The sequence below is a fragment of the Stenella coeruleoalba genome, assembly GCF_951394435.1.
Source record: "Stenella coeruleoalba genome assembly, chromosome: 8".
Taxonomy (NCBI): Eukaryota; Metazoa; Chordata; class Mammalia; order Artiodactyla; family Delphinidae; genus Stenella; species Stenella coeruleoalba.
Window position 1 is genome coordinate 75,814,172 of NC_137154.1, and position 16,499 is coordinate 75,830,670.

A 16,499-nucleotide genomic window follows, 5' to 3' on the forward strand; every position below is an offset into this window, starting at 1 on the left:
GAAAATCCACTTAACAACTCATTCCAACAAATTCTTAATATTCTCTTTTGTAACACTTTTCATAACTAAATAAATTTCACTTGAATGATAAACCCTACTTTTTTTCTATTTAAACCTCTCAATGAGATTTTCCAGAATTTGGGATAATCTCACATGCATTTTTTCCCCTTAAGGTAGGGGTTTTTTTTTTCATGGCAACTTAATCTGGAAAGAACCTACTCTTTATATCAAATTGCTGTGTTTAACAAAGGATATGAACTTGAGTTTTGAACTTCAGTATTTTTCTGTGAAGGGAGAATGCACTATGCATTGTATGTTTCACATCACTCACCACTTACGCTGTTGATTGAGGCAGTAGTTCCACTGCAGCTTCTGAAAAATCACCCCATTGTAGACACTTGATCTCCCTTTTCTAATAATTCAGGAACATTGGTTTGCTGCACCTATTCAGATAATGCTTTATTTTGTACCAGTTCTTTGCTTTCTATACAGAAACAGCTGCTCTATCTCCTGTGACACAGGATGTAATAAAATGGAGTAAAAGGAGTAGAGTATTTTGATAGATTAATCACTGTGGGGTGTGCAGCGTTCACAGCACTCATGGTGAAAGGGAAGAGATTATACCAGAATGACATCTGTTTTCTTCCATGTAAATTGCTAGACTTTGAATCTGCTGTTATTTAGCAGAGTGTAGATTTAATTATTAGGATTGCATAACCGCTGGGGAAAGCACAGGATTTTATTGATAGCTTTCCACCTACGATAACTGCAAAATAAGTAAACTGCCATTGTCTCCTTCACGGAATAAAGCTTAAAAAGTTAAACCTAGAGGGATGTGTCATTTCTTATTCTTACAGTGCATCTGAACTGGTTGTGTTGATACCTATGTATCAATAAAATTCCAACAAATGTTTGTAAGAGTTTGACAATTATTTTCTCCACAGGCTGCAACTAAAGACCCATTTTCACTAAAATATTTCAGAGATGCTTATTGGTCCACCATCTGTAACAGTGAAGATCTTTTCTGGACTCACAAGATTTTTATAGGTTTATCTACAGTTTGGGTTAAAAGAACCCTTGGAGATTATCTGCTACTATCCATTCATTTGACACTCGAGGAAACTGAGGAAAGAAATATAATCTCTACTAAGCAAATGCCAATTTATTCCTCAATTTGCTGACTCTTATTTCAGTGCTCAGAGCACAGTTTGGTTAGGAGGCAAGGGACTCAGATCTGTTTACAGGCTCTTCATAGAGTGGCCGAGGCTTGCCCTTCTCAACCCCTGTGGTTGCACCCTTGTGTGGTAACAGAAATAGCTTAAAGCAATGCTGTAGGAGATCTTTAAGAGGATGTGACCGCAGGTTGACCCTCAAGCTGGGCCCAGACAATCCCTCACTCCCTCCCCTGTCTTTGAAATATACATTCTTCCCTCTGTTCCCACAGTGGGAGCCTTTTTTCATAAATGAAGCCTTGAGAGACCAATGAGTTTTTGAGACCATCTGGACTGAGTATGTGTCTGAACTCCATTAAGGCCTCTATATAAACTTTTAAGATTCTGGTAGGTGGGTGCAGAGATCTACTCATCTTGCAGCCACCCAACACAAGCCTATAATGTAAGTTCCCTTGCTTATTAAACCTGCCACTCACCAATCTGAGTGATTTGCCTCTTTCTTCAGTCTCTCCTTGCCTTCTGTGTAGGGGGCCAGTTTCAGATTTCATAAGCCAAATTCTTGAGGTTTTGAACCAACAGGCAAATGGAAGATACCAGGCTCTGAAGAGATTACTGCTCCAAATGTCAGGGAAACACAAAATTCAATTGTCCAAGACTCCAGTATCTGGACCCACACCTGCTGTTACTGTGACTTGTGGCCTTAGCCACACATTTCCTCATCTGTGACATGATTGGTTAGCCTGAGAAGCCATCACCCTGCACCACTGGGGTTAAAATCCAATCCAGTGACTCTTCTATTATTTGATGCTCTTTCTTGTTTTGCCCAAATTCTCTTGAACCTGATGTATAAAGCAAAGGTGCTAAATGATCGACTTCACTTGTCCAGAAAGGGTCGTTCCTGACAATAAACTCTTAGAATTTCTATGTTGATCAATTTGAAAACAATTTAAATACACTGAAGAGTTTTAATCATATCCAGGAATTAAGTTCATATAGGGTCTGCCTCCTCTCCTTTGTAAAGTAGTAATCTAACATCTACAGAATAGCAGGCGCATGTAATTTTAGCCAAAACAGGCAAAGGCATGTCTTTAAAATATCAGGCATATAATATCAAAATTTAACTTTTCAGATAGCCATAAAAAAGTTTTGTCCAACATAATGAAACCAACTGAATATTTCAAAACCATTTGGATAATTAGTTGTTTCCCATTTTGACTCAGATGTTTTGATAGTATGCATATAGTTGAAGCAGAGCTATGGTACTTACCTGATTAATTGCTTATGAAGTGCCCAATTATGGCATTAGATACTGCTCACAGAAAGTGCCCATAGAGTCACACAGCCTATAAATGCCACAGCGTGTCCACTGCCTTCACTTCACCATTACCACGACTGAACCAGGAAGCCAGGGGCTTATGCTTGGCCCAGAAAGATACCACTTTCCATCTTCCCACACCCACCGTGATGAGCCTTCAGGAAACATCACTTCTTGCCTGACATCACTGACCACTCCTTAGTTGGTCTCCCAACACCTGAGCTCTTCTTCCCATCTTAGTCTGTATATTCCTTTAATCTGAAAGAAGGTTTCACCACTTGCTGACCTCTCTGACCTTCTACTATATCCTCTAAGGCTCTTCACCTGTCATTGACAAAACATACTTTATCCTTAACTACTTCTCTGAATATTCCCTCCTCCACACACCCATCTAAATACCTTTTTTAATACCTTTTGATCCTTTTTTAATACTATCATGGACAAGGAGAATTTTCAAAATATTTAACTAGTATGGAAAGGGACCAATCAGCAGTAAAAGACTGGTACCCCTGTTGTATGGTCAGGCCCCCCACAAGATGGCTGTTCTCTTGCTCTTGGTACATCTCCTGTCTGACCAGTTCCTGCTTCACCCACACCCTACTCACCTGACTGATCTTCCCTCTTAATCATAGAGCTTAATTAGTAAATGCCTACTTACTTGCCTCCGGCCCCAGCTAATGATTGTTCTAAACTTTAGATCAGAACATCTCCACCATGAGAATTTATCAAAGGGAGTGGTGAGGAGTGTGCTCATCTTCCGCATGCTCCTCTGCTGGTTTCCCTGGTAACCAACAGTCAACCTGACATCAATTGTCAATTCTCTCTATAACTGGTAACACCCCACCCCGCCCCAATGCTGGAGCAAAGACTGCTGCCATGTACTGCCCACCATCTGCCACACGCTGAGGGGTGTTGCTCCAGGACATTGCTTCAGATGTATAAGATCCCCCTGTCCATTAAACCAACGATGTCTCTGTCGCTGAATCCAGGCTGTTTCTTCAGTCTTGAGGCTGGGCAAGGACAGGGCTTGCAGGCCTGTGGGGTGCAGCCCAACACCTGTGTATACCAGCTGACTATCAGTTCTGCACATAGACAGTTCTTGCAGTCACCTGGCCTCTCAGTTGCCAAATCCACTTCTTGTCACTCTTCTTATATATCCCTTTATCAGACAGGCCTTCTCTGACTAGTCCATATAAATTAACAACACCTCCCATAATGGCCACTCTCTAATTGTTTACCTTTTTCCAAAGCACACCTGACAGGTAATACATTTATAAGTTTACTGGTATATTGTCTTTCTCTTCTTACTAGAATAAAATCTACATGAGAACATGGGGTTTGTTTTTTCCCCTGCTATCCAGTGCCTAGATCAGTGGCTGATACATAATTGGTGCTCAGAAAATCTTTGTTGAAAAATAATGTTGGATCGAAAGTAGGAGTTTTAGAAATGAAATTACCAGATTTCCACTTTGTACTATTTAGCTTCTGAATGTGAATTAGTCCTTCAATATTTGAAATAATTGTAAATGAATCAGTGAATAACATAGTTCCTCTTACTTTGGAAAGGAATGAATTTAATTCGGGTATTCTAGTATACACAAAATTCTCAGCATCCACCAATACCCATGACTGTGCTTGCTAAAAATGAGGCACTTTAAATCTTATGGAATAAAGTAGTTCATGAAACATCACAGGTGATATCTTGGTCATCATATAGACAAACTTGTAGAAATAACATCATTTCAACCTAGGATGGTAGGAATATATAAATGAAAAATAGGATTCAGTCAGTGAAAGCAACACTAAATTTCTGCTTCTGTCATGCATAAGTTTCCTGTCTTCTAGAAAATAGCATTAGGAGAAGAACAATTCATTTATTCATTTGGGAATTTGCCACATAAAATAGAATATATGGCATGAATTGCAGCAAGGGACACATTATTCTAAAATTTTCTAACAAGCAAGCCAAGTTTGCCAGATACTAAATTAACATTTAGTCATTTGTCCTATGAGGAAAATGCAAAATTATTTATTTATGTCTCTTACAACTTTTTCTTGGTTAAAGTTATATCTGTATAATTGGCAGTGTGCTAGAAGAGGAAGGAAATAATGCTATGGCATCTGCCATAAAAAGAAGTTATTAAAATGACAATGTTACTGATTTCTTGAATGTTGAGAATAAGTACTCCATGAAAAAATCATTGTGCAATAACAGGCTAAACTGGAGAGTTTTATTAACAGAGCCCTCACAGTTATGATTCCCTGGACCAGAAGACAGTTTACATCTGACAAAGCGTTGTCATCTCTAACTATGAGCCCAAGCAACAGCCACGCTTGACCTAAAAGTGGAGAACACAGTACAGATGAGATGAGGGGTGAGCACTTACCTTAACCTTTCAACAAATTCCCATTAAAAGGAGAAAAATAGAGAACAAATTCCAAACTGATAGCAAAGATTGGAATTATTTTCTGTAATAGATTCATGTTCAACATGTCAATTGTATTTTAATTTACAAATGATAACTTGTGGTGATTTTTATCTAATAAAAAATTGTGATCCACTACAAGCACCCTGTAAAATTTTCATACATTGCCATTTATAATTTTTGCTCTAAACCCTATTTCTTCATAATGATTATTTTCTTTTTATTTACATATTTTTAAAAATTTATTTTCTTTTTCTTGGGCAGCCAAATCTCTCCTCATGTCTCAGACTGAATGGAGTCACATCCCCTGACTCCTGAACCACTCACCAGCATTCACTGTTTCTCTTTATAGACCAACCAGGCCAACTCTGGAGTTGGGGCAGAGTCAGCTTTCCTCAAAGCATATGGTTTTGTGGAACCAGGATAGACACATGGACAAAATTGAGTATCCATGAGGAGCAGATGTGGACAAAAAAACTATTCTCACTACAGTAATTGAATCTAAAGAACCAAAGTCAAAATGTGAAGGCTGGTTTTTCAAACACACTCTTTGTGACTTAGACTATCAAAATAACCTGGAATTTTTTAAAGTATTCACATCACCATTTAGTCAAACTTAAGGAGAAACTTAAGTTTCTCCTCACTGATCTCCTACAGTGACAACAGAAAAGTTAACTTCATATAGTGGGACTTGATATCAGACAAACTGTATCAAATCCCAGCTCTGCCAGTTATCAACTGCATAACCTTGGGCAAGCCATTTAACTACTCTAAGTGTTTATGATTATCAGGTGTAAGATGCCCATGATAATGCCAACTACAGGGGGTAGTTTGAAGTTTCAATCAGATAAAGTAAATATAACATTCTAGAATACTCCTCAGTACATTATCTATTTATAATATAGAATAAGTGCTCAACAAATATTATTGAATAGGTTATTTAAAAAAAAAATACCTTTAATCTGAGAAAAGAGAAAAGATGGTGGGGAAATCCAAAGCCAAATACTGGTATAATGGGCTTGGAGATTTTAACGGGATGGGGGCCCCAGACTATTAATAAGTACTATATTAAAACAGCTCCACAGTCGATAACAACTAATATTTACTAAGCCTTTGCTATAAGCCAGACAGAGTGCTAAGCACCTTACATACACTATCATATTTAATCCTCCCAACAACTTTATTTACAAAGAAGGGAACAGAGACAGTAAATGCTTTGCTGAGGCCTCAAGCCGGTTCAGCTGCAGAGTGGAGTCTGACTTTAATTCTGTCAAGGAAGCTCCGCTCTTCACCACTACTAATTACTACTTTATTCTGCCTCTGTAAATGTAGGTTGTTGCATCCCCATTGGGATTTTAAGTCTGATTCTCCTTGTATAAGCAGGTACCCAGTCACTTTATTGACAAGGAAGTATACAAGTGTGCAAGTGGGTGCAGGAAGCCTATCCTCATCTCTCTTTTAAGCTGCAACTGGTAAACTGGAGGGAAGCTAGGGCAAATGTTAAATATAAAGGCTTACAACAATGTGCTGCCCAAAGTGTTCTGTCTAAATAATAGGAAGGATTCTCCAAATAGCTGGGTTCCAAGGGAGTACACATTTCCTCTTTGGCCCTGACAACCTACTTCCGAGAAGGATGCACAAAGAGAAATTTTCAACTTTGGATTTTCTAAAATATCTTTCTAATCACATAAGATTGAAATCTAGGAAGCTCTCTCCCTCAGCCCACATGTCTTAACAGTCATCTGTTCTTCCTTCATAATTTATCTCTAATCTATCCTGGCCTTTTTAGTTCTCTCACAACGTCTCTAGGTGGCCCTTCCCTACCTCATGTTTACTTCACACTGTGGTGATCGGGGTGTCACTGAACTATGTCCCAGCTCAGGTATCTCCAACTTATCTACAGCAGCTGCCCCCCACCTTTGCCTAATATAAGTTCAGGAATGTATCCCCGTCACATGGGCTCCAGATAAGCAGGTACCCCCTTTGGGTTTACAGGTTTCTTGGGACATGAATTGTGGGCATTGTTGTATGAAGCTGGGCAAAATTTCCCCCACCTGGGCAGGCTGCAGTGCTGCTGCAACTTATGAGGATGGTCTTTCCTCTGCAAGGAAACTGAGAAGCAGCAGTCACAGGCTCTGGGGTGATACTGCTGGTGATGAGTCAGCAACCTGAGACTCCAAGGCACCGGCACAATGGCCCTGGCAGGATCCTCTAGGGTCATTCAAACTGGTTTCCTGGATCCATCTGCCCATCACCTTTCTACTTCCTCCTTCTCTTGCCTACATTCTCTTCTATTCTCATCCCAAAGAAAAGCCTTAGTCCCTTCCTTTTCTTCAACTAGTAACCCATGAAAATCAAAGCAAAAATCACTGGAAACCAAAAACTCCCTTACCTTTTCATTGAGGGCCTGGATGACTTAATCTTCAAAAATTCCTTGGAAGAGAGAAAATATTTTCATTCCTTTTTTTTGAAAGGAGTGATGTCCTCTTCCTTTTAGTGGTTTGGAAGCCTTCTTTCATTCTAATGTAGAAGAAAAAGGAAAAAAAATCCAATAGTTAAGTTTCCACAGTAAAATAGTCTGACTACTGACTTCCCATTACACTGCATTTGCCATGCCCTCCTGACTTTTCTTGCTTCACGTTTTCCCATTCCAATCCTCTCCACTTACCACTGTTTCCAAAATTCCACTGACTAATGACTCTTATAAACCTGCTTTGGTCTTTATCTCATTAAATTTCCTCCTCCTTAAACCTTGTGGTTTCTTGACTTCAGTAACAACACACTCTCCTGGAAATCTACTGGCATCTCTGGTGGCTATTTTTCAGTTTCCTTTACAGGCAATTCTTTCTCTATCCATCTTTTAGGTATTAGAGTCTCAAGAATTTCAGTCTGTTTCCACTTGTCTTTTAACTCTACACACTTCCCCTGGGTAATCTTATCTATTCCCATATTTTGATAAAACCCTAGTACATATCTGCAGTCCAATCTTTTCCTGAGCTACAGACTCACCTATCTAACTACCTGTAAGCATCTCCACTTGGCCGCACCATGGACGCCTAAAATTCAATCTTGTCCAAAACTGAAGTCAATATTGCTTCACCAACCTCCTACCTCTAGGGACAGCACTGCCAACTCAGTTGCTCGAGGCTCTATCCTGGACATAATACTTAGCCCTTCACCTCCCCCTGTCCTCCAAATTTCAAGCAAACACCAGTCACTTTTCTCCATACCACACCGCCCCAGTTTAGACCCCCTCAGGATTATTACTATAGTCTCCCTACCCATCTCCCTGCCTCCTATTGACATCGCCTTCCATGTTCTAATTAGCCATTTTTCTAAGATCCATATCTGATTTGTCACTTTCCTGCTTGCAATAGTGGATCTGTCTCCCCTTCCCTGCTCTCAGGACTCAGGTCCAAAATTTACAAATTCCTTCATAATCTGACCCCAACCTAACACTTCACAGGTTCATAGGTAACCCAAGGAAAGACACATTAGTACAAATTAGAAAAGATATTCCTTTATCAGAGTAGAGGCAGCCTCTTGCCAGGGTGCAAGGCTTGGTGAGTGGAGTGTAGGTTGGATTTCTACATTCATGTCCGCCCGGTGTTTTTGTACAGAGCCAGCCTCCATAGCATGTGATGGCCTAGTTGCCTAATCTCCTAGACTCATTCTCCAGATGTGCCACTTTTTCCTCTTCATTTTTGTGCATAGTGTCCCTCTTTAATGTCCCACCTCCTCCAGGTAAATCCTCTTCACTTCAATTCATAATCCACTTTCTCTAAGCAGTCATCCCTTCCCTTTAGTATGTTCTCATGGAACCCTGCACTTTCACCACTACCAGCCGAATCAGAGTTGTGTCACTCTGTCACCTAAAAACTGGGTTCACCTCTTGGTGGATGTTGTTGAGCCAGAAGACACAAGTAAGTCAAAGATCAGGAGAAGGAAAGATTTACTACTTGCAGCAAGTAAGGAGAACACTGGATCATTCCCAAAGCAGTGTTTCCCTGAACAGCAAAATTAGGGAATTTTTAAGCTAAGAGTACATGCATATTCATGAGGGGGCCTGAGCAGGAGAATTCAGCATAGAATTGGGGCAAAGGGTGACAGATTAAATCCAAGCTTTAGTTGATTGAAGTCACAAGGGTCTGAAAAGGTCAACATCATCATTCCTTAGGTTCCAGTTGATCTGGTGGTTGAGTGCTCAGAGGGGGATTTAAATTCTGCAAAACAGCTCAAGAAAGTGCTTCAGTCTAATATTTACCATTGAAAGAGAACTGGGAGTCTTTACAACTGATTTATTATCTTTACTATTGTTACTTCTCTTGCCTGATAACAGTTCTTCTTCTTTTGTTCCCTTAAGGTCATTATTACTGAGACCTATTCAAGAGAAAGTATTATGGCCATGCTTAGATCCCAAAATGGCGTAGGCCAAAAATGGCTTCTCTTATGTCAAGAAAACCATGCCTGGTTCTCATTCTCTGGGGACACTACTTTATCTGCTTACAGTTATGAGTTTGTAAAATTCATTACAAATTATAATGCTTAATTATAAATTCTGGGAGGGAAAGGATCATGTCTGTCTTATTTACCTTTTTATTCGCGGTTCTAAGCAGATGGCTGGCATCTAGTAAAAACTCAATAAATGTTAGATGGATCTAAGTCTTGTGTTCTGAAATTACTCCAAAAACAAATCCCAGATTTAATTTTAATTCACCCTGACTTAAAATTATAGGTCATAAAGACTTTTAATAGAGACTGTGACCAAATCAAAAAATAATAATGGAGAACCAGACTCCCGAAAAGATTGAACTCCAGGTAAAAAGATAGAAATATCTGAAGGGTAGTAAAGTTGATACAGATAAATGCTTTTATTTAAATATCCAAAGGGCTCTGACTGCCAAGGCCTGTAGCTCTATTTGTTTCTCATTTCTTTCTCAAAAGTTAACATTTAGTACCTTCTTAAAGTTTTTCCTTGAAACAAAATGTTAACTTTCTATATAATTTCGAATGTGATTACTAATTTGGTCAAACTAGGATATATTCTGTTCTTTCTAAGGTATGTTGTGAAAATGATTCAATGTCTATATGTCTTGTCTGCTTAGAAAACAGACATGACAGCTAAACTTTAAAAAGATTCCTGTGGGTCCCTCCTGGGCTTTTTTGGTCCCTTTGGCCAGACCTGGATCATCTGTAATGGAGATTTTGCACAGATTTCACAAACTTTACTAATCTCTTCCACAAAAGTATAACCTTGGGGCATTCAGGTTGACAAGTGGAATGTCAATATTTCTTAGAATTTATTTAAGAAACCATGAATAGTAGCCATGAATTCTAAAGTGTTAGAATTATTTTTCTAGGAAAACTTTCTGGAGAAGAGCAAGCTCTCAGAGGATAGGGTGTGGATATTTTAAATGAAATACAAGGAGACACAAAAGGAGCAGAGAGTGTTGCCAAGAGAAAGTGGTAGACACATGAAGATTAACTCAAAATGGATTAGAGACTTAAATGTAAGATCTGAAACCATGAAACTCCTAGAAGAAAACATAGGAAAAATGCTCCCTGACATGGGTCTTGGCAAGGATTTTCTGAATATGACACCTAAAGCACAAGTGCCAAAACCAAAAATAAACAAGAGGGATTATATCAAGCTAAAAAGCTCCTACACAGCAAAAGAAATAGTCAGCAAAATGAAAAGACAATCTATGAAATGAGAGAAAACATTTACAAACTATATCTGAAGTTAGCAGAAGGAAAGAAATCATAAAAATCAGATCAGAAATAAATGAAAAAGAAATGAAGGAAACAATAGCAAAGATCAATAAAACTAAAAGCTGGTTCTTTGAGAAGACAAAATAGATAAACCAATAGCCAGACTCATCAAGAAAAAAGGGAGAAGACTCAAATCAATAGAATTAGAAATGAAAAAGGAGAAGTAACGACGGACACTGCAGAAATACAAAAGATCATGAGAGATTACTACAAGCAACTCTATGCCAATAAAATTGACAACCTGGAAGAAATGGACAAATTCCTAGAAAAGCACAACCTGCCAAGACTGAATCAGGAAGAAATAGAAAATATGAACAGACCAATCACAAACACTGAAATTGAAACTGTGATTAAAAATCTTCCAACAAACAAAAGCGCAGGACCAGATGGCTTCACAGGCGAATTTTATCAAACATTTAGAGAAGAGCTAACACATATCCTTCTCAAACTCTTCCAAAATATAGCAGAGGGAGGAACACTCTCAAATTCATTCTACGAGGCCACCATCACCTTGACCAAAACCAGACAAGGATGTCACAAAGAAAGAAAACTACAGGGCAATATCACCTATGGACATAGATGTAAAAATCTTCAACAAAATACTAGCAAACAGAATCCAACAGCACATTAAAAGGATCATACACCATGGTCAAGTGGGGTTTATTCCAGGAATGCAAGGATTCTTCAATATACGCAAATCAATCAACGTGATGAACCATATTAACAAATTGAAGGAGAAAAACCATATGATCATCTCAATAGATGCAGAGAAAGCTTTTGACAAAATTCAACACCGATTTATGATAAAAACCCTTCAGAAAGTAGGCATAGAGGGAACTTTCCTCAACATAATAAAGGCCATATATGACAAACCAACAGCCAACATCATCCTCAATGGTGAAAAACTGAAAACATTTCCACTAAGATCAGGAGCAAGACAAGGTTGCCCACTCTCACCACTCTTATTCAACATAGTTTTGGAAGTTTTAGCCACAGCAATCAGAGAAGAAAAGGAAATAAAAGGAATCTAAATCGGAAAAGAAGAAGTAAAGTTGTCACTGTTTGCAGATGACATGATACTATACATAGAGAATCCTAAAGATGCTACCAGAAAACTACTAGAGCTAATCAATGAATTTGGTAAAGTAGCAGGATACAAAATTAATGCACAGAAATCTCTGGCATTCCTATACACTAATGATGAAAAATCTGAAAGTGAAATCAAGAAAACACTCCCATTTACCATTGCAACAAAAAGAATAAAATATCTAGGAATAAACCTACCTAGGGAGACAAAAGACTTGTATGCAGAAAATTATAAGACACTGATGAAAGAAATTAAAGATGACACAAACTAATGGGGAGATATACCATGTTCTTGGATTGGAAGAATCAACATTGTGAAAATGACTCTACTACCCAAAGCAATCTACAGATTCAATGCAATCCCTATAAACTATCACTGGCATTTTTCACAGAACTAGAACAAAAAATTTCACAATTTGTATGCAAACACCAAAGACCCCGAATAGCCAAAGCAATCTTGAGAACGAAAAATGGAGCTGGAGGAATCAGGCTCCCTGACTTCAAACTATACTACAAAGCTACAGTAATCAAGACAGTATGGTACTGGCACAAAAACAGAAAGATAGATAAATGGAATGGGATAGAGAGCCCACAGATAAACCCACACACATATGGTCACCTTATCTTTGATAAAGGAGGCAGGAATGTACAGTGGAGAAAGGACAGCCTCTTCAATAAGTGGTGCTGGGAAAACTGGACAGGTACATGTAAAAGTATGAGATTAGATCACTCCCTAACACCATACACAAAAATAAGCTCAAAATGGATTAAAGACCTAAATGTTAGGCCAGAAACTATCAAACTCTTAGATGAAAACATAGGCAGAACACTCTATGACATAAATCAGCAAGATCCTTTTTGACCCACCTCCTAGAGAAATGGAAATAGAAACAAAAATAAACAAATGGGACCTAATGAAACTTCAAAGCTTTTGCACAGCAAAGGAAACCATAAACAAGACCAAAAGACAACCCTCAGAATGGGAGAAAATATTTGCAAATGAAGCAACTGACAAAGGATTAATTTCCAAAATTTATAAGCAGCTCATGCAGCTCAATAACAAAAAAACAAACAACCCAATACAAAAATGGGCAGAAGACCTAAATAGACATTTCTCCAAAGAAGATATACAGACTGCCAACAAACACATGAAAGAATGCTCAACATCATTAATCATTAGGGAAATGCAAATCAAAACTACAATGAGATATCATCTCACACCAGTCAGAATGGCCATCATCAAAAAACCTAGAAACAATAAATGCTGGAGAGGGTGTGGAGAAAAGGGAACACTCTTGCACTGCTGGTGGGAATGTGAATTGTTACAGCCACTATGGAGAACAGTATGGATGTTCCTTAAAAAACTACAAGTAGAACTACCATATGACCCAACAATCCCCCTACTGGGCATATACCCTGAGAAAACCATAATTCAAAAAGAATCGTGTACCAAAATGTTCATTGCAGCTCTATTTACAATAGCCCGGAGATGGAAACAACCTAAGTGCCCATCATTGGATGAATGGTAAAGAAGATGTGGCACATATATACAATGGAATATTACTCAGCCATAAAAAGAAACAAAATTGAGTTATTTGTAATGAGGTGGATAGACCTAAAGACTGTCATACAAAGTGAAGTAAGTAAGAAAGAGAAAGACAAATACCGTATGCTAACACATATATATGGAATTTAAGAAAAAAAATGTCGTGAAGAACATAGAGGTAAGACAGGAATAAAGACACAGACATACTGGAGAATGGACTTGAGGATATGGGGAGGGGGAAGGATGAGCTGTGACAAAGTGAGAGAGAGGTATGGACATATATACACTACCAAACGTAAGGTAGATAGCTAGTGGGAAGCAGCCGCATAGCACAGGGAGATCAGCTCAGTGCTTTGTGACCACCTAGAGGGGTGGGATAGGGAGGGTGGGAGGGAGGGAGATGCAAGAGGGAAGAGATATGGGAACATATGTATATGTATAACTGATTCACTTTGTTATAAAGCAGAAACTAACACACCATTGTAAAGCAATTATACCCCAATAAAGATGTTAAAAAAAACTATATCTGATAAGGGGTTAATATCCAAAATATATAAAGAACTCATACAACTCAATAATATAAAAGTAAACAATCCAATTTAAAAATAGTCAAAAGGCCTGAATAGGAATTTTCCAAAGAATATATACAAATGGCCAACAGGTATATGAAAATGTGTTCAACATCACTAGTCATTAGGGAAATGCAAATCAAAACTACAGTGAGATAATACCTCATGCCTGTTAGAATGGCCATTATCAAAAATTATCAATAACAAATGCAGACAGGGATGTGGAGAAAGGGGAACACTTGTGCACTGTTTGTGGGATTGTAAACCAGTACAGCCACTATGGAAAATAGTTTGGAGGATGCTCAAAAAATTAAAACTACCATATGATTTGGCAATTCCACATCTGGGAATATATCCAAAGGGAATGAAAACACTAACTCAAAAAGATATCTGCATTCCCATGTTTATAGCCAAGACATAGAAATAACCTAAATGTCCACTGATGGATAAATAGATAAAGAAGTTTTGAGATACTCTCTCTCTCTCTCTCTCTCTCTCTCTCTCTCTCTCTCACACACACACACACACACACACACACACACACACACACACAATGGAATATTATTCAGTCACATAAAATGAGAAAATCCTGCCATTTACAACAACATGGATGGACCTTGAGAGCATTATGCTAAGTGAAGTAAGTCAGACAGAGAAGGATAAATACTGTATGATCTCACTTATATGTGAAATCTTAAAAAGAAAACATAGAAAAAGAGATCAGATTTGTGGTTACCAGAGGTGGAGATGGGAAGTGGGGGAATTGGAGGAAGGCAGTCAAAAAGTACAAACTACCAGTTATAAGATAAATAAGTACTAGGGATGTAATGAGCAACATGACAATTATAGTTAACACTGCCATATGATAGTAAATTCTGAGATTTCTCATCACTAGAAAAATTTCTTTTTTCTTTTTATTTTATCTATATGGGAGGATGGAGGCCAACTAAACTTAATACTATAGTAATTTCACAGTATATATAAGTCAAACCATTCTTCTTTATACCTTAAATTTATACAGTGATGTATGTCAATTATATCTCTATAAAACTGGGGGGGGAGGGAAAGTAGTGACTCTTTGTTTATTTACTCACCAACTTTTATTGATTGTCTACTATGTGCGAGACATTACATTTGATGCTTGGAGGATATAGTGGTAACCAGATAGACAGGTTCTTGACCTAATGGAAGTTACATTCCATTGGGACAGACAGGAAAGAAAGTAATTCTACTGCTGGTGGGACATTTCTTGTGATCAGATTGCTCACATCCCAGTGGATATGAATACTAGAAGATCGTGTCTCTGAGCTCCTTTTTCTCTGTTGTGTTCTGATTATCGACTCTAATTCTGCCCTGTCCAGTTGGGATGCCACTCAGATGAGCAGGCATTATTCCCATTAGGACTCAGGTCTTAGAATCTTATAGGTGGTGAGACTTGGCAAAGTAGCTTTTCATCTAGTGAGCTAAGAGTGTAAAGAGGCCAACTGCCTCTTGTGGTCAGGAGACCCAGCATATTCATCCTCTGCTTTCCCAGCCCTCATCCTTAAGTTCCATCATTGCTTTCCACCTGGTCTTCGGCCCACAGAAGATTAGAGTTTGGGAAGCCTACCCAATTCTCTTTGCACAGACTTCAACATAACCTGAAGCTTTAACCACATAAGGTCACTGCAAATATGAGTGCTGCCTGCCTCAGGAGAGACATGTAGCCAGTCACAGAAATTATGATTACAGTCGGGGTGAAGGGGAATAAACATCTCCATTTCCCAGAATCTCCGTAGATTCTAAATTATAAATCTTTAACAAAGTGGACTTTGAACATGCATTGTGGAAAAGTCATGTGATTGAAAATCATAGTTACTATGAATTAAACAATAGTTATGTTTCAGCAATTAGAATTGCTTCCTATTTTGCCACTAATCAATTGGCCATATTATCAAAACAATATCATGCATCTCCCCATAAGCTTTCCTCTATATATAAGGAGACTGAAGTAGAAGACCTCTAGAATCTGCTTTTAAGATTCCATAGAGTTATCCTCTAGCACTCTTTGGAAAAGTCAAACACTTTAGCTGGTTATAATTCTAGAAAATCTGATCCCAAATTTCTTATCTGGCTGTGTCTTTCTAACTCTAGTGAATAACTCTCTACTGCAGCTAAACTGTCAGATGCTGACTTTACTTCACAGGATTTGCACACCTATTTCCCTTCTTGGAATTCTTTCCTGCCTTCCATTCCTCTGGAGTATGCATTATTGGGAAAGACAGTCCCCCACAGGCCCTGAGAGTCCATGTACACTATTTATGAGTGTGTCAAACTTCAAGGACAATGCAACCTACCACATGCATAGCATCTATCTGGGCTCATTGCTTCTCCGTCTGGGACTTGGAGACAGGGGAACAAGATAATTCTTTCCCATGCTGTGAGATTTAAGCTGTTTTGCTCTCATCCATTTTCTAATAATTTATGGAGTGGTGGCAGGTTAATTCCTTACCATCCCCTGTGAGGTTGAAGTTCTTCCCTGATGTGTACATTCATGAAGACCAAAGTAAAATTCTATCTCACAAACACCCCAAAATCTAAAGACTTCACCATCATCCTCTGAGTATCTATGTG